Source organism: Rana temporaria, chromosome 3 (assembly GCF_905171775.1).
Source record: "Rana temporaria chromosome 3, aRanTem1.1, whole genome shotgun sequence".
NCBI lineage: Eukaryota > Metazoa > Chordata > Amphibia > Anura > Ranidae > Rana > Rana temporaria.
The window spans coordinates 419056041-419075525 of NC_053491.1; the positions used below are offsets into that span (position 1 = coordinate 419056041).

At 43.6% G+C, this 19485-nt stretch overlaps 3 non-coding genes across 3 annotated transcripts; 1 reads left to right on the plus strand and 2 right to left on the minus strand.

The window, feature by feature from the left end:
* Positions 1-7138: 7138 nt before the first annotated feature.
* Positions 7139-7235, minus strand: LOC120934219. Its single transcript, XR_005748364.1, has one exon. It is a non-coding gene; the product is annotated as a small nucleolar RNA U13 (small nucleolar RNA).
* A 2224-nt stretch (positions 7236-9459) lies between these two features.
* Positions 9460-9556, minus strand: LOC120934221. Its single transcript, XR_005748366.1, has one exon. It is a non-coding gene; the product is annotated as a small nucleolar RNA U13 (small nucleolar RNA).
* A 2129-nt stretch (positions 9557-11685) lies between these two features.
* On the plus strand, positions 11686-11782 carry LOC120934224. Its single transcript, XR_005748369.1, has one exon. It is a non-coding gene; the product is annotated as a small nucleolar RNA U13 (small nucleolar RNA).
* Positions 11783-19485: the final 7703 nt, after the last annotated feature.

Sequence of the window (19485 nt, forward strand, 5' to 3'; positions counted from 1 at the left end):
TGTTGTCGTAAAGTTTGTCCGTTTGCAGACTGAACTTTTTGTCCGATAAAAACCCGAAAAAATTGGTCCGATGGAGCGTACACACGATCGGACAAAATTGAAAACTTGCAGATTTTGAAGTTTGTTGGCCGAAAGTCCGACCGTGTGTACGGGCCTTAAGTCCTGATAATGAATAAATTCCGAGGTTAGACATTTTGCAACAGATTGGTTTAGAAAACTTTTTACAATAAGACATGATGCCAAACACAATGATAAATAGATTTAAGGTTTACATACTTTAACTGTTTCAGGTCAGTCCTATAGCAGTTTAACTGATACAAGGCGGCACCTGTGCACCAGATTATGTATAGCAAACACTTCCACGTAGGGGGCCCACATGCTCCCCACCAGCGGGTCACGCATCCGCTGAGATTATACATGGTGGAAGGCGATCGGCAGGTGCAGAGTATTCAATGTACTCAGGCATCCACCAATCGGCAGGCAGAGACACAGAACTGGGTTTTGCCTATGTAAACAAGGCAGATCGCCATTCAGACAGGTGGGAAGGGTGGGAGTTTGTGGACCTGCAAAGCAGGGAATAAATTCCCTAGTAAAAGCACCTCCCACAGTGTCATAAAACACTGGCTAGGCACACAATTAACTCTTTGTTTGCCCCTGATGTTTAACCCCTTCCCAGCCAGTATCATTAGTACAGTGACAGTGCATATGTTTAACACTGATCACTGTATTAGTGTCACTGGTCTCCAAAAAAGTGTCAAAATTGTTAGTTAGTGTCATAATGGCCACCCCAAAATTGCAGTCCTGCTAAAAGTCACTGATCACTAGTAAAAATAAGAAGAAGAAGTAGAAGGAGAAGAATATCACATAGTTTGTAGACGTTAGAACTTTTATGCAAACCAATCAATATCCGCTTATTTTTTTACCAAAAATATGTAGCAGAAAACATATTGGCCTAGGTTTATAAAGAAGTTTTTATTTTTATTTTTTTAATGCATATGTTTTACAGCAGAAAGTAAAAATATATATATATATATATATATATATATATATATATATATATATATATATATTAAACGGTTGGCCTTTTTTTGTTTATAGCACAAAAAATAAGAAATGCAGAGGTGATCAAATACCACCAAAATGAATTCCTATCTGTGGGAAAAAAGGGACAGAATTTTTACTTAGTTACAGCAGTGCATGACCGCACAATTGTCAGTTAAAGTAACACAGTGCCTTATCGCAAACAAATGCCTGGTCATGAAGGGGGTTAAATCTTCCGGAGGCCAAGTGGTTAACTATCTGCTTACTCGGCACCTAAACCCCCTTCCTCCCCAGGCCAATTTTCAGCTTTCAGGGCTGTCACACTTTGAATGACAATTGCGCAGTCATGCTACACTGTACCCATATGAAATTTTTATCATTTTTTCCCACACAAATAGAGCTTTCATTTGGTATTTAATCGCTACTGGGGTTTTTATTTTTTGCTAAACAAACAAAAAAAAGACTAAAAATGTTGAAAAAAAAATGTTTTTCATTGATTGTAATAACATTTTGCAAACAGGTAATTTTTCTCCTTCATTGATGTGCGCTGATGAGGCGGCACTGATAGGCACTGATAGGTGGCACTGATGAGGCACCATTGGTGGGCACTGATGAGGCTGCACTGATGAGCACTTATAGGCAGCACTGAAGGGCACTGATAGGTGGCTCTGGAGGGCACTGATAGGTGCCACTGATAGGTAATGGTGGGTGACACTGATAGGCAGCACAGATAGGTGGCACTGATGATGAGGCACTGATGGACATCTGCTAGGCACTGCTTAGCAGAAGTAGGTCTGGAGTGTCCCGTTTACTCCAGATGGTAATCTGCTTTTTATTTAAGCTGATTAGCAGCTCTGTTTACATCACGTGATCACATGGTAAGGGGCTGGGATTGGCCCCTTACTTCGATGTGTGATCAGCCGAGTCTCATGGACTCACTGAGTGAGTGAGTGAGAAACGTATATAGCGCAGGGCGCTTAAGTATCCATTCCTTACTGTATTTTTTATTTATTTTTTGCCTTCAGAATAGATGGGTTTTGAGTTTATTCATGAAGGCCTGGTGATTCACCTCCATTCGGATCACAGAGCGATCCCCCTGCAGGGAGGACGTGCATGGACGCCCTCCCGGCAATTTAGGCCTGTGCTGTAGCTGTCTTTTGGCTATAACGCAGGCAGCAATAGGTTATATAGTATCACTGGGTTCTCTACAGGGGTGCATTATAGGCTGCCTACCTATGATCCCCAGTAGTTGTGTAGCGCCCCCTTACTTTCAGTAAAGGCACTACGCTAAAGTTAGTGGGGAATGAGAGAGATAATTTGCTCTCATTCCCGATCATATTAAATTTTGCTGTCGCCAAATCTGGATTGTTCTGTGGGTCAGACTGCGTTCTAGGGATGTGGTACCATCCCTGGGCGGCAGGTGGCGCCAAAGAGGTCCAGGCGGAGTCGCTTTTTCCCAGCAGCCAATAAGAGGAGTTTTCCCTCGCGGGGCATGCTGGGGAGGAGTATTTCTGTGGCGGAAGCCGTTGTTCTTGGTTCTTCGCGGGTTCCTGGTTCCAGGTGCGGCACCCACCTTTAGGCACATCGCGGGCCCCACTACTATGGCCTACCGGGCCTGGGGTCAGCCGCAATGACATTGCGATGGACAGATTGGACACTTGACACTTTTTTGGGACCAGTGACATTTATACAGCGATCTGTGCTATAAAAATGCACTGATTACTGTGTAAATGTCACTGGCAGGAAAGGGGTTAAATATGTTCCCTGGGAGGTGTTTCTAACTGGGGGGATGGGACTAACTGGAGGAGGAGAGAGATCTCTGTTCCTAATCACTAGGAACAGAAGATCTGTCTCTCCTCCACTGTCAGAATGGGATCTGTCTTTTTACATTGACAGATCCCTGTTCTGGATCTCTGGAGCGATCGCGGGTTGCCGGCTGACATCGCAGCCAACGGCCACACACGGGTCCTTTTATACTCCTATAAACACGTATAGAACCATGGCAGGTCCTCTTTATACTCCTATATACTGTACATGTATAGAGCCATGACAAGTCCTCTTTATACTTCTATATACATACAGTATATAGAGCCATGACAGGTCCTCTTTATACTCCTACATACATGTATAGAGCCATGACAGGTCCTCTTTATACTTCTATATACATGTATAGAGCCATGACAGGTCCACTTTAGTTATCATAATATAAAATAATGAATGTGGGGGCATTTTGATGGGTGTGATTTTTTTTTTTTGGGGGGGGGGGGGGGGGGGCAGCATTTCATTCTTGGTACCAGGCAGCACAATGTCTCGGGCCGGCACTGAAACCCCATATACTGTATCTCCTGTCCATAGAGGTGGGTGCTTGGGTAAGAGGTGATCGCTTACAGATCCAAGCATAGAGACAAGCCAGAACTCCAATGGACCTTCCAAGATGACTGTTTACTGAAGTCCCATATCAAGAGGATGCAGACCCTTTTTGAAAAAGACCAACCATCACCACAGAAGACCTGAAGAGGACCCAATTTGTCACGTGGCCGGACTGAAGACATTTAGATAAGGAAAGTAAAAAAAATACATATGGGGCTGCTGGGCCTATTGGTTCTATTGGTTCAGTAATACCACTGTAAATATTTATGGTGCTGAAGACATACAGTACTTAGCCTATCCTTATGGCAGTGCAGTCTTCTAAATATTATTTTATTTTTTATAACATTCAAAAGGTAAAAAAGAAGTGGGAAAAAATACTCCTTCAGTTTGATCATTAGTATTAAATCAACTAATGTTAGAGAAAATACACATTTCATTCTGCAATTTGTACAATTTATAAAAACAAAAAAACAAAAACAGATTGCACTGGTAGCTTAGAAAACCTTTAATATAAAAAACATTAAAAACAACCAAGTGTTGTAAGTAATGTGCATGCAAATGATTCTAATCATGAACTTTGCATACAGAATGGCCCGGATTCACATACATCGGCGCATATTTATGCCGACGTAGCGTATCGAATATAGGCTACACCGACGCAGCGCAGAGAGGCAAGCACAGTATTCACAAACCACTTGCTCCCACTTGCTTCCGAATCTACACTGGGTTTTGAAAGCGTAAGGCGTCGTAAGTGAAAGTGGGCATGAGCAATGCAAATGAGGCGTGACCCCATGCAAATGATGGGCCGAGCGACATAAAGATACGAATAACACACTGGGACACATCCCAGTGCGCATGCTCAGAATCACGTCGGAATACTCCCTAAGATTCGACGGATCACTGCCTACGACGTGAACGTAACCTACACCCAGCCCTATTCACGTACTACGTAAACAACGTAAAATACGACGGCTGTGTTCCCTGGTCCATACCTTAGCATGAGTTGCGCCTCATATATGGGGAATAACTTTACGCCGGACGTACGACTTACTCAAATCGGGCCGGATTCAGAAAGAAGATACGACGGCGTATCTCCTGATACGCCGTCGTATCTCTGAGTCCGGCCGTCGTATCTATGCGCCTGATCCATAGAATCAGGTTACGCATAGATATGCCTAAGATCCGACAGGTGTAAGTGACTTACACCTTCGGATCTTAGGCTGCAATTCCAGGCCAGCCGCTAGGAGGCGCTTCCGTATCTTTTATGCGTTGAATATGCAAATGAGCATTTACGCCGATTCAGAAACGAACGACCGCCCGGCGCTTTTTTTTTACGTCGTTTGCGTTCGGCTTTTTCCGGCGGAAAGTTACCCCTGCTATAGGAGGGGTAAGTGCGGCGTATCCTATGTTAAGTATGGCCGTCGTTCCCGCGCCGAGTTTTGAATTTTTTACGTTGTTTGCGTAAGTCGTCCGCGAATACGGCCGGACGTAATTTACGTTAACGTCGAAACCAATGACGTCCTTGCGACGTCATTTGGAGCAATGCACGCTGGGAAAATTTGCGGACGGCGCATGCGCTGTTCGATCGGCACGGGAACGCGCCTGACTTAAATTGTACACGCCCCCTAGCCGCGGAATTTGAATTCCGCCGGGGGATTTACGATACGCCGCCGCAACTTTAGAGGCAAGTGCTTTCTGAATAAAGCACTTGCCTCAAAAAATTGCGGCGGCGTAACGTAAATCAGATAGGTTACGCGAATCTAAAGATCCGCTAACCTATCTGAATCTAGCCCACCGCGTATATTATGCGCCGGGCGCAACTACGTTCGTGAATCGGCGTATCTCCCTCATTTCCAGATTTGAATAGGAAATCAATGGAAGCGCCACTTGCGGCCAGCATAAATATGCGCCCACGATACGCCGGCGTAGGAAAGTTACGTCGGTCGGATGAAGCCTATTTTCAGGCGTATCTCAGTTTATGGGCACGGCGCATAGATACGATGGCGCATATATACACTTACGCGGCGTATCTCGAGATACGTCGGCGTAAGTGCTTTGTGAATCCGGGCCATTGTGTATACTTATATACATTTGGAAGTATATTTTTAATAATATTTTTGAGGTATGATTTTAATGTATTTTTTTTACTATATATCAAAATACGGTAGTTTTATGTGCGGTTGGGTTATTTTTTAAATGTTTTTATATTTGTGAGTGTACAGCGAGATTATATACTTACATGATTTTTTGTGTTTGATATTTAATTCATTTTAAAGAAAATTTAATTTTCTATGGATTTTGAATATCTTGGTTATAAATTGATTACCCTTTGGGATCAATAAAGTATTCTAAATTACAAGCTGTTTACGAGTTATAAGCCTTTTTACTTACAGTACCATAGTTATATTGAAGTAGAACTATAGACAAAACTTTTTTTTACCCCCTCTATTGGAATCCATGCACCCATGTAGATTAGGGGGCCGGACCCATTGATAGTGGAAGCAGCGGCACCCATGCGCCCCTAATGGATGGGCCACCACTGGATCCAGGAGTCCTCTATAATTTCAAAAGAAAACTTCAACTAGATAGCAAAATTGGTGCCATGTCTGTGTCTATCATAAACCATCCTTCTCTCTACTGTGCCTTCCTAAGGTTACTGTATTTATCGGCGTATACCGCATACTTTTTTCCCCTTAAAATCAGGGGAAAATCGTGGGTGCGCGATATACGCCGATACCCGCTTCCCGCGCTCAGTTTGAATGCCTGCGCCGACGTATACCGAGTGCAGTACACTTGGCTACATTCGGCCAGGCTCGGCTTCGCTCGTGCTCACGCATAAACGTCACAGAGCGTGAGCACGAGCGAAGCCGATCCTGGCCGAATGTAGCCGAGTGTACTGCACTCGATATACGTCAGCAGAGGCGTTCAAACTGAGTGCGGGAATCAGCGATTCTACGGGGAGACAGCGCGGGAGAAGCCGGGAGGACACCACCGAAGCCGCAGACGGACGCCGGACCCGGCAAAGCCACCGATGGACGCCGCGCAAGACACCAAAACTGTAAGTACTAAAAAATAAATTTTTACAGGAATTGCGGGTCCACATTAGGGGTGCGCGCTATACGCCGGAGCACACAATACCCCGATAAATACGGTATTTAGATTGCCTTTACAGTACCGGAGTTTCGAAATCCGGACTGTCAGACTGATCAACAGTTTGTTTTGTTTTTTTTCACCAGGCTGTGAGAGCCCTCAACTCCAATTCTCTTTGAAACCTCTTCTACAACCTATAAATTGTGACCAGGAACGTCTCTTTTGGGGGGCAGGGGGTTGAGGCAGTGGACAGTGTTGGTAGGGCAGGGGGGAGTGGTGTCAGTAGTTCTAGATCTGTACAGTAATCCAGTGTGAAACTTTGCCCCTGTGCAGAGGATTCCTGGAATAAAGACCGGTCACTGCTGCCCTCTTTCCTTGTGCAGGGTGACTGGTCTTGTCTCCGCCCCTCCTGTCCTTTTCTACAGAGAGCCTGTAGTGGGTGGTGCTACTAAATCCCTCCCACAGACATCTTTTCTGCACAACCTATGTGTCACTATTACTTTACAACACATTTGCTGAAATTGTGGAATTACAACCATTGAGAATTAAAAGTTTTTTTTACCACTGTCTATAACAAGGAATCAAGATTATATCAACTATCCTTATAACTACTGCATTTAGAAAGCAGTCTTATCTAGGTCAGAAGGGTGATGTGCTCAGTCGTAACAAGTAGAGCTGCACATTTCACATAACCATGTGACTACCCACTCATCATTCCCTAGAACCAGAAGGATCACAGATGGGAATCAGCAGGCATAACCCACTTCCAAGGACCCCTGAACCAGAATAGGGAGACACAAAATCATATTCCCATACTCCCATAAAATGGAGGTCGTTGCAATATAGTATGTCATCCAGTATTTGCGCAGCAGTCTTTCCAGCGCAATTTTTGGGGAAAAAATACACTTCACTGAATTCAGGGATGGACTGGCCATTGGGACTACAGGGAGTTTCCCGGTGGGCCGATGGCTCAGTGGGCCGGCTTCAGTGACAGCGGTCTGCCGCCCCCCTCTCCGCTCCTCTGTCTCTCCCTTCCCGCAGTGCTCACCTCCTCTCCCTCCCTGCAGCGCTCACCTGGGGGGAACAGAGAAGCAGGGGGGTACCAGAGGAGCAGGGGGATGACAGAGGAGCATGGGGGAGGGGACAGACAGCTGACTCAACAGCTATGGCCTGGGAGTTTCTCACTTCTGCCTAATCTTGTCCCATAAGGGGGGGCACCGAACTGATTCTTTTCCCCGGGTGAAAAAATGTCTAGCTTCCCCACTGGTACTGCCTATAAGAATACCAGTACCAGCCGTTCTACTCTAATAAAGTAGAATGGCTAGTGGCTAGTGAAGGGGGAGAGGGGGCTTGGGTGGCGGGGGGTTGCGGGGGGTTGCGGGAGTTGTCTGGCCGCCATTAGAGAGACCTGTCAAAGTGGGCCAGTCTGGATGAAGTCCAGGGCCAAATCTTTGTCCCAGTCCAGCCCTGACTGAATTCTAAAAGAAATCATAAAAAAGTTAGCCCAATTTTTTTTCTATATTGGGAAAGATGATGCAACGCCGAGTAAATAGATACCTAACATGTTACGGTTTTAAATTGCACGCACTCGTGGAATGGCGACAAACTACGGTACTTAAAAATCTCCATCAGCGACGCTTTAACCACTTTAGCCCCGGAAGATTTGGCTGCTCAATGACCAGGACATTATTTAGGATATGGCACTGCGGCACTTTAACTGACAATTGCAAGGTTGTGCAAAGCTGTACCCAAACAAAATTTACGTCCTTTTTTTTCCCACAAATAGAGGTTTCTTTTTGTGGTATTTGATTATTTATGTGGTTTTAATTTTTTTGCGCTATAAACAATAAAAGAGCGTCAATTTTGAAAAAAAACCACAATATTTAGTACTTGTTGCTATAATAAATAGCTCCAATTGTTTTGTTTTTTTTAAACAAATTTTTTTCCAAGTTTAGGCCGAAATGTATTCTTCTACACATTTTTGGTAATGAAAATCGCAAAAAGCGCATATTAATTGGTTTGGGCAAAAGTTATAGCGTCTACAAAATAGGGGATAGATTTATGGCATTTTTATTATTATTATTATTAATATTTTTACTAGTAATGGCGGCGATCTGCGATTTGTATCGAGACTGTGACATTATGGTGGACATACCGGACACTTTTGACACATTTTTGGGACCATTGACATTTATACAGCGATCAGTGCTATAAAAATGCACTGATTACTGTGTAAATGTCACTGGCAGGGAAGGGGTTAACCGTATTCCCTAGTGTGTGTTCTAACTGTGGGGGGGCTGACTATAGGAGATGACAGATCATGGTTCCCAGCTCATAGGAACTCACGATTTCTCGCTCCTCTCCTCACAGAACTGAGATGTCTGTGTTTACACACACATGTCCCTGTTCTGCCTCTCGTGCCTGCGATTGTGCCCGCTGGCCACAAGCATTGGCACCCCCTGCTATTCCGCTTAAAGGAGCCGACGTACAGCTATGACAGCTCGCGGGATCGTGCCGACCTACCGCAGTATAATGACGCTGGCTGGTCAGCAAGCAGTTAAAAAATGTTATCGATTACAAGTTTAGAATTACAGAGGAGGTCTTTTGCTGGAATTATTGCTCTCACTCTGACTGACGATCACTGCGATACCTCACATGTGTGGTTTGAACAACGTTTATATTTGTGGGCGCAACTTATGCGTTTTATTTGGTGTATAATATATATATATTGTTTACACTGTCCCTACACAGCCTGAAGTGGGTGGTGCTATCGAATCCCTCCCACAGACATCCTTTACGCACAACCTACGTGTCACTATTACTTTATAATACATTTGTTAAACTTGTGGAAATATAATCATTGATATTTAACTGCCACTGCCTATAATAAAGAACCAAGATTATATCAACTATTCTTATAACAGTAACTACCGCATTTAGCAAGCAAAGCCTCATCTAGGTCAGAAGGGTGATGTGCTCAGTCGTAACAAGTAGAGCTGCACATTTCACATAACCATGTGACTACCCACTCATCATCCCCTAGAACCAGAAGGATCACAGATGGGAATCAGCAGGCATAACCCACTTCCAAGGACCCCCAAATCAGAATAGGGAGACACAAAATCATATTCCCATATTGTGTTGTGCTAGGGTGACCAGATTTTTTAAATGGAATCTGGGGACATTTTTTTTTTTTACTAGTAATGGCGGCAATCAGCGACTCATAGCTGGACTGTGATATTGCGGCGGACAAATTGGACACTAAGTGACACTTTGTGGGAACCAGTGACACTAGTACAGTGATCAGTGCTAAAAATATGCACTGTCACTGTACTAACGACACTGGCTGGGAAGGGGATAACATCTGGGGCAATTAAATGTCTGCCTAACAAGTGTTTTCTTACTGTGGGGGAGGTGCTTTTACTAAGGGAAGGCATAGATCCCTGTACCTGCTTTGCAGGAACATAGGATCAATGTCTTCCATACTGTCAGAACGGCCATCTGCCTTGTTAATGTTTACATAGACAGACCACCATTCTGCCTATGTACATAACGATCAGCGGGTACTGGTGGACACCGCCGGAGCTGCTGATTGGCTCCCATACACAGAAATGCAGGATCACGTAGATCGGCAGAAGAACATACGAGCGGAGCTGAATGGGCATGCGCCGAAACTGAAGAAATATTCCCTGCACCCCGACCGGCACATGATCATCAGAAAGGGGCACAGATAATGGAAAAAATACAACCCCCTAAGCTAGTAGGAGCGGTGAAGCAGGGGGGGGTTGTAATTAAGAATAAAAAAATGTTTATTCTACACTACAACTTTCTTTGAAATTGCCCCAGACCCTGTTCAAATCCAATCCGGGGACAGACTTGGTCCGGGGACAGTGTCCTCAATCCGGGTAAATGTCCCCGGAAACCGGGGATGTCTGGTCACCCTATCATTGATAGGCATGTGCCAAAGGGAAACATTTGTTTAGTTTTGTTTCGTTTTAATTCGTTATTTAATTACTTTCGTTAAGTTAGATTTGTTACATGTGTTAAATTAGTTTTCGGAATTCGTTCGTTTTCGACCGAATTTCGAAAAATCCGGTCGAATTTGAAAATATTTCGACCGGATTCAAAAACAAATAGTCTCTTTTCGAATAGAATTTGTTTTCGAATTCGATTTGAATATAATTTTTTTTTTTTGAATTCCGATCGAATTTCGTCCGCGGGTTTTCGATTCGGAATCAAAAACGTTCGTTCGGATTCGGTAAATTCGTTAATATTGCAATTTGGGAATTCGTATGCATCCGAATGTCCGAATAATGAAAAATTTGTCCGAATTTCGATTCGGAACGAAACGAAATGCACATGCCTAATCATTGAAGCACCAAGCAAAAGCAAGATGTAAACAGGACTGTAAGCTAAATATTTTATTTAGTGACAGGGGAGTTGACTGGCATTCAGGGAGCTTTAACAAAGCCTGTCCGAAGCCATGTTTTGAAGCAAGTGTAATCTAGCCCTTAAGCCTGGTACACACAATCGGATTTTCTGCGGACAAAGCGTAGGACTTTTGTCTGAAGGGCGTTGGCCATGAACAAATGCATACAAATGGCAAAGAATTGTCGGCCAACAAACACAAAACTACGTGGTTTTAGAGCTCTTTAGCGCCACCCTTTGGGCAACTTCTGCTAATGTTGTGTTATGCTGAGCATTGCTTCTTAGCATGCGTGTTTGTACTTTGGAGTTTGTTGGCAGAAAATAATTTTAAAGCACGCTATTCAACATTTTTTGGCGGTAAATTAGACAATTGTCTGATGGAGCGTACAAACGGTCGGATTTTCCGATAACAGCCTGTCATCACACAATTCCCTTTGTATAATCCGATCGTGTGTATGAGGCTTAAGAGACATAAAGCCTCTTTGCTTTCTTCTTTTTTTTTTTTTTCATTGCTTTTAATCTTTTTTCTTAGGTCAAGTTGTAGAGAAAACAGAGAGGTTGCCTGTCTCTAATGTATCAAAAGTGAAGATGAGGCCCATATCAAGCAAAGCAAATTATATAACAGATTTTTGTTTACTCCAGAATTGTTAGTGCCAATAATATAACACGGTGTGATATGGGAATATGAATTTGGGTCTCCCTATCCTTATCCAGGGGTCATTGACACTGGGTTTTAGCTGCGGGTTTCTTTCTGTGATCCTTCTGGTTCTAGGGAATGATGAGTGGGTAGTCACATGGTTATGTGAAATGTGCAGCTCCAGTTGTTACGACTGAGCACATCACCCTTCTGACCTAGAAATACAAAGATTTTATTTATTATATTTATTTATTTATTTATTTATTAAAATTCTTAAAAGTACAAAAAAAGTACAAAACGCAGTCAGTTACCCGTAGGCCTCGATGCGCTGAGAACAACAATACAGCAACAACCAAAAAACACACACAGGCAGCGGAACAGATCAAATTTAAAATAGTAGCAGATCAAAGAACTATAAAAAACCTATGTAATTCCATAGGCTAGACTGAAAAGCTCAGTTTTTAAAAGCTTCCTGAACTTAAAAAGATCATTCTCAAGCCTTAATTTTAGAGGCAGGGAGTTCCAAAACTGTGCTCCCTGGACCGCACTCGTCCTCCCTCCGCATTTTTTCATACGAAATTTAGGAATCACCAAAGTTTCCAAATTAGCCGACCTTAAGGTACGGTTGGGCACATACTTGGTGAATTTTTCCTGCAGGTACACTGGCCCCTTGCCATGGGTAGCCCTGTGCACCATGCATCCAGTCTTAAACAGAACCCGTTCCTTCACGGGTAGCCAATGCAGGGCTCTCAGCGATGGCGTGATGTGGTCACGACGACCAACACCCGTGAGTAGCCTCGCAGCGGCATTCTGAATAAGCTGTAATTTGTGCATGATGTTATTAGGTAAACCCAGGTACAAAGCATTACAATAATCTAATCGACTTCCAATAATAGCATTGACCATGGAGATCTTATGCGATTCTTCAATGAAGCGAAAAGTCGACCTCAGGAGTTTCAAGTGGAAGTGACAAGAACTCACCACCTGGTTTACCTGTGGTCGTAGCGTCAATCTCTCGTCCAAGATGATTCCCAAATCCCTGACCTGGGTGACTGGCACTGGGACCGATGAAAACGAGTCCGGCCAGGTAGGGAAACCGCCCGACCATGGCTGATTGCATAAAACCATGCACTCAGTCTTGGAGCCATTGAGCATAAGATAATTGGCCCCCATCCAGGCTTGAATTTCCTCCAGGCAGGTGGCCAGAGTTATCTGTGCCCCCCCATCCCTGGGCAGAGGAATGTAGAACTGGGTGTCGTCAGCGTAGACATGAAAAGATAGGTTGTGGCGGCGGATGATATATAGCAGAGGCCTCAGATAGATGTTGAACAGGAGCGGCGATAACGCCGACCCTTGAGGGACTCCACAGAACAGGGGACTATCAGAAGAGCAGTGCAGTCCCAGCCTTACTCTCTGAACCCTGTCCAGCAGAAATGAGGTCATCCATGCCAATGCTATACCATCAATGCCTGCCACAGTCCCTAATCGATCAAGCAGTCTAGAATGATCGATGGTATCGAATGCTGCCGACAGATCCAGCAATACCAAGGCCGAAGCCTCATTTCTGTCCAGGGCCCAGAGTAGATCATCCTGAACTTTGGTCAAGGCGGTTTCAGGACCTCTTCCTGGTCGGAATCCAGATTGAAAATCATCGAGAATGGAATTGGACTCGAGATGGGGCTGAATTTGCCACACTGCGGCTCGTTCCATGATTTTTGCCAGAAATGGTAGAGTTGAAATGGGACGATTATTGCTCAACACGGAGCGTGCCAGGTTAGCTTTCTTCAGCAGGGGAATAATCACCGCCCGCTTCAGAATACCCGGCACTGTTCCAGTGGAGAAGGAAGTATTTACAATGTCGGCAATAAAGGGGGCCAATGTCTCTGCGGCGTCCTTCACTAGTTGCGCAATGCAAGGATCAAATGATGAGGACGAGGCTCTAAGAGACTTGAGGATATTCAGAATATCTAAAGTAGAGACGTCCACAAAACTAGAGAATCTTGTACCTTCATAGATGGGACAATATTCCTCAATATCTACTACTTTGATATTATTCCTAATAATTTCTATCTTTTCATTAAAATAATTTGATAAAATATTACAAAACTCTGGTGAAGCTTCTTCTTCTGGCTGTCTACATGCTGGATTAGCTAGATTTTTCGCAACTCTAAAGAGTTCAGCTGCTGCATTTTTAGCATTAGCAATTTTTTCAGAGAAAAACTGCTTTTTGGCAGTTTGTATCCCTAGTTTATAGTTCCTCAGGGATGCGGTATATACCTCCTTGGAGGCGGGCACCGGATTTTTTCTCCACGCTTTCTCCGCTGCTCTGCACTTCCATTTTAAACTTCTGGTCACCTGGGTAAACCAGAGGGGATTATTATTTGCTTGCCTAATGCAATGATTTCTCTTTAGGGGGGCTAAGTAGTCGAGCGCTTTTGTAATAGCCGCATTGAAAAAATTAATTTTCTCAGCTGCGACTTTAGTGGACTCAAACGATGCCTTATCAATATTCAACAGGAAGTGGTTACTAAAAGCCTTAACAGATATTTTAGTGAGATTTCTCGAAAATTTTGGAATACTGTTCCTATTAGGAACATGAGGTAACTTTTTGTGAAATTTATGGCTGTGATCAAATAATATTAATTTGTGATCACTCCATATAATCTCTTTCGGGGGATATACTTTCTCTATACATCCTGACTGGAAAAGCCAGTCCAGGGTGTGGCCCGCTTTATGAGTAGCCCCTATGACATCTTGGCTATAGCCAATGGAGTTTGCAAATGCAATCAACTGCTGGGCTTCCGAATTATTTACATCGTCAGCCCAGCAATTGAAATCTCCCAAGACTATAGATTGGGCATATCGCAGGAATTGAGTCGTTAGGAGTTCGCACATCTCCTCGCCAAACCTAGCTTTAGCGTTAGGAGGATGATAAATCACTGCCATTCCTATGGTTACTTCAGGGCTCAAGTTGCACTGCAGGAAAAGTGTCTCCATAGACGCATAAGAATCCTGCGTGCAAGTTTTTATAATTTTCAACTTAGCCTTGTATATGCAGGCAGTTCCTCCACCCCTCCCCGAGCTACGATCACAAGATAGTAGCTTATACCCAGGCGGGACCAATTCGTCCAGTCTGGGCGGGGAAGCAGGAGAGAACCAGGTTTCCGTGATTAGCAGGTAATCTAAATCATACTCTAATTAGTGTTGAGCAGAATATGCCATATTCGATTTCGCGATATATCTCGAATATATATTCGAATATTCGAGATATATTCGCTAAATTCGAATATTCGTGATATTTTATCGAAATTAATTGAATGCGATTTTTCGCTATTGCGAATGCGAAAATAATTGCGATTTTTTTAATAACTGCGGTAGGAGCGCTCTGATTGGCTTAGAATATTCGTGATATTTTATCGAAATATCGCAACATGCGAATGCGATATTTATTGCGCAATTTCGAGATATGCTGGAGGAGCGCTCTGATTGGCTCAGAATATTCGTGATATTTTATCGAAATATCGCAACATGCGAATGCGATATTTATTGCGCAATTTCGAGATATGCTGGAGGAGCGCTCTGATTGGCTCAGAATATTCGTGATATTTTATCTAAATATCGCAACATGCGAATGCGATATTTATTGCGCAATTTCGAGATATGCTGGAGGAGCGCTCTGATTGGCTCAGAATATTCCTGATATTTTATCGAAATATCGCAACATGCGAATGCGATATTTATTGCGCAATTTCGAGATATGCTGGAGGAGCGCTCTGATTGGCTCAGAATATTCCTGATATTTTATCGAAATATCGCAACATGCGAATGCGAAATTTATTGCAGATATTTCGAAAACTGCTGTAGCAGCACTCTGAAATCGAATATGTATGATATTTTAACCAAAATACATATTGCGATTGCGATTTTTCGATCGCGCATGCGCAATTGCGCGAACAACACGCGACCATTTCCTGGAGCCTTGCCAGTTTCCCAATATTACAGCAACATGGTGGGAAGCAATTTCACAAAGTCTGAGGAAAAGTTGCTGATTTGTGTAAGTATTTTGACCACTGTTATTTCATCATCTTCAACTGCATTTAAGTCTAGTTTAAAAGTTAGTATATATGATCAGATATTAGTATTTAACCAAAAATGTGTCTCCTGCTTTTACAAAACTACAAGTCCCAGCATGCCTGGACAGCTGCAGACACCCTGGTTGGCAAATGTGTATTTAGGCACTTTTCCTTGTTATTTAGCATAAATAATTTAAAATTTTTTTGGACATAGGACGTATGCGAACGTCCTGACTTCAGTGTCCTCAAGGCCCAAGGACGTTCGAATACATATTGCCCTTTAGATGTTGCAGAACTACAACTTCCAGCATGCCTGGGAATGCTGGCACTTCTAGTATTGTAAGTTCTGCAGGCCCACATTTTTCAGGCCTTTATGCACGGGTCTCTAAACTGTGGCACCCTAGATGCAGCAAAAGTAAAATTCTTAGCATGCACTGAAAGACCGTGGCTGATGGGAGTAGTAGTTTTGCAACAGCTGGAGGTGGACTGGTCTTGAAACCCAGAGTTAGGTAACAAACCCGTAGTGTTTTGCAACCATTCTGCCTCCAGCTGGTTATTTTCTGTTGAAAAGCCTGTGGCGTGCAAAACACAACCCAAAAACTCCACCCGGTGCAAGGAAAAATTTGCACACACCTAAAGAGTGACATCACAAAAAACTGCGACGGTTGCATACGTCAGTGGTCCTCCGAAAAGGTCCCGTCTCTGACCCCCCGGGGCGTTAGGCTCCTAGGCTCCTGACAGGGAAAAGAGTTACTGTGGTCCATACAGCCGAAGCCATATGGACCCATCTCGGTCCAAGCAGCGCAATCAACACGCGAACAACACGCGACCATTTCCTGGAGCCTTGCCAGTTTCCAACTTATGATCGCAGCGCAATCACACAGCAACATGGTTGGAAGCAATTTCACTAAGTCTGAGGAAAAGTTGCTGATTTGTGTAAGTATTTTGACCACTGTTATTTCATCATCTTCAACTGCATTTAAGTCTAGTTTAAAAGTTAGTATATATGATCAGATATTAGTATTTAACCAAAAATGTGTCTCCTGCTTTTACAAAACTACAAGTCCCAGCCCAGCCCAGCATTTAAGTCTAGTTTAAAAGTTAGTATATATGATCATATATTAGTATTTCACAAAAAATGTGTCTCCTGCTTTTACAAAACTACAAGTCCCAGCATGCCTGGACAGCTGCAGACACCCTGGTTGGCAAATGTGTATTTAGGCACTTTTCCTTGTTATTTAGCATAATGAATTTAAAATTTTTTTGGACATAGGACGTATGCGAACGTCCTGACTTCAGTGTCCTCAAGGCCCAAGGACGTTCGAATACATATTGCCCTTTAGATGTTGCAGAACTACAACTTCCAGCATGCCTGGGAATGCTGGCACTTCTAGTATTGTAAGTTCTGCAGGCCCCCATTTTTCAGGCCTTTATGCACGGGTCTCTAAACTGTGGCACCCTAAATGCAGCAAAAGTAAAATTCTTAGCATGCACTGACAGACCGTGGCTGATGGGAGTAGTAGTTTTGCAACAGCTGGAGGTGGACTGGTCTTGAAACCCAGAGTTAAGTAACAAACACGTAGTGTTTTGCAACCATTCTGCCTCCAGCTGTTTTTTTTCCTGTTGAAAAGCCTGTGGCGTGCAAAACACAACCCAAAAACTCCACCCGGATGCAGTGAAAAATGTGCACACACCTAAAGAGTGACATCACAAAAAACTGCGACTGGTACATACGTCAGTGGTCCTCCGAAAAAGGTCCCGTCTCTGACCCCCCGGGGCGTTAGGCTCCTGACAGGGAAAAGAGTTAGCAACGCATATCTCCCCTATACGTGTATCCTGTGTTGTTAATAATATATTCATAATTATGCAAATGATAATGGCTGCTATATTTATGCAAAAAAGGTGGCGACCGAAATGGCAGGATATAAAATCTTTCATGTTACCCCTGTCATTGATTAATAAGGCGAGAATGCTTCCAATTGTTGAATAGCATACATTTACGTCATATATCCATAAGGCTGTCAACAGAAGTATTACAATATACTTTGTTCTTCATCTTGCAGAAGTTCCTGGAAACAGGATACGATGAGCTGCGGCGGCAGCCACAGAAAAGGGCTGTGGTCAGCGCCCTAATCGCTGACTTTGGCGGCCATCATGACCACAAGGCCATTGTTAAGAAGTGGTCTGATCTAAAGAGGCGCCAAATGGGTAATGTCAGACGTCTTCGGGCTAAATATCATCCAGGTAAGTTATTGTTGACAGTTATGTTTTTTTTTAAAAAAGTGTATTTTGTGCGTGAACTCGAAAGAGAGAGGAGCCGGCCTGCAGGAGTTGGGAGGCCTCCCCCAGAGGCAATCTGCCACCTTTCTCCATGCCCCGGTTGGCAATGGCGGGTGTGAGGGGGTCCTCCCAACCCAACCTCGCATAGCACACCCACCAGTGGCGGGGCTGAGACCACCAAACTCAATTCACAGGTAGCCGAGAGCGGGATCCGAACCCCTAGCTGCAGAGGTGAATCAGTTGTCAGTGCAGTGGCAATCGCGTGGAGCCACCGCAGCTCCTTTGGTGACAGTTATGTAAGGTCATATGTAATTCATGTAAGGTCAGATGTTGTTAACCAAGATGCCATGTTGTGCTAACATATATCACCACCGGCCAAGGTATTCATAGTACTGTTGAAAAAAGACATGGGGCAGCAGACAGGAACACAGAAGTTATGTGGGAACATAATTTTCCCATTGCTTTGCATGGGACTTTAAAGAAAAACCCCGACCATGGCAAGTGGGGGTGGGTAAGGTTTAAACCACCTATCCTATGTTTGTGGCTGACATATAAGTAACCTGTGTGCCAAGTTTCATATAAATATCTTTAGCCGTTTGTACGTGATGCTGGAACATACATACATACATACATACATACATACATTTATGCACACACACACGTTGAGTTTTATATATATAGATTACCACTAAATTCCTGTGTTAGGAGTGGGGTTGTTATAGTAATCCCGTGTGCTCCATCAGGCCCTTTTTTTAACATGAGATGGTCTGAACAAAACAAAGTAGACAAAAACAGCTCATTTTAACATGGTTGCATCCCAGCTCACGCTCAGTCCCCTGTAGTGCCCACAAGACCCTTTAATATAACATTGTCCCATTGGTTAACTGTCTATATAAATCAATTTGTATTCATATACAATACAGCAGAGTACACAGAATTTGCATACGTCATTAGAAAACATTTTTATAATATATGAACATTGTGTTATTATAGGAGCTCCAATGCCAGTTATCCGCGCCAAGCGCAGAAGGCGCCAGGCCGATGAGGAGGAGGAGGAGGATGCGGCAGAGGAGGATGCGGCAGAGGAGGAGATGGATGAAGAGGAGCAGCCAGGGCCCTCCCACTCCCCAACCCCAGCTCCTGCTGAGGAGCAAGCTGAGGAGATTCCCCCCCCCACCACCCCAACTTCTCAAGCGGAAGAGCAGGAGGAAGAGAGCGGTCCTGTGAGCCTCGCTCAGGAAGGTAAATATGTGCACAATGATTAATAACATTTCAACAACAAAATGTAGATATAAAAATGGACAACATATAAAGCGCACCTGTCAGATTGTAGAACCATAATATGGTATTGATGCTAGAAGTATACAGGTAGTGCATAATTATTAGGCAAGTTGTATTTTTTGAGGATTCATTTTATTATTGAACAACAACCATGTTCTCAATGAACCCCAAAAACTCATTAATATCAAAGCTGAATTTTTTTGGAAGTAGTTTTTAGTTTGTTTTTAGTGTTAGTTATTTTCGGGGGATATCTGTGTGTGCAGGTGACTACTATTACTGTGCAGA